The sequence below is a fragment of the Solanum pennellii genome, chromosome 5 (assembly GCF_001406875.1).
Source record: "Solanum pennellii chromosome 5, SPENNV200".
Taxonomy (NCBI): domain Eukaryota; kingdom Viridiplantae; phylum Streptophyta; class Magnoliopsida; order Solanales; family Solanaceae; genus Solanum; species Solanum pennellii.
In genome coordinates, this window is record NC_028641.1 from 40,380,929 (window position 1) to 40,381,650 (window position 722).

Below are 722 nucleotides of genomic sequence, written 5' to 3' on the forward strand. Positions count from 1 at the left end.
TTTGTACATATTTGCTTGATTAAGTAATCCTTTATTGAAATTATTATTTCTATATGAATGCATCATTATTTTCCTCCATTTTTTTCTACCTTGTTTGTCATAAATTTTAAAAAATAACATTATTGTACAAGGTACAAATAGAGAAAGAATTTGAAGAGATAGGAAGTGAAGGGCCGGAAAGGACTAGTTTCCAGAGTAGATGCCTAACCCTTTTTATAATTAAAATTTGTTTTACCAAAAAATATAATAAACAATAAAAAAAGACTCCATTTCGAAAAATCAAATAATCTTATGATTTAAGAGAAAACAGTTTTCCGAATTAACAGAATCGCGACTTAATTTCTAATAAATTTCACGAAAAAACTTTATAATTAATTTTCAAAAGATTTAAACAGTTAAGATCAGTTGAAAAAGGGTTTGAATTTCAATGTATATTGTGAGAAGGTGTTAGGCCCTCGGAATGCCCGCTAACTCGCGGTTTACCAGCGATTTGACTAAATGATTTTAAAAAAAAAAACTAATTTCCGAATTTTGACTAAGTTAGGTCAATTCAAATTTTTACTAATTTTTACTTATTTTATACTATATTGTTTTACATAACATTTAAAGGGCAAATAAACTTAAATGAGAAATTTCTAAAGGGAAATAATTTGAAGTATTAACAAGGCTAATTTATAATATATATATATATATATATATATATATATATATATATATATATA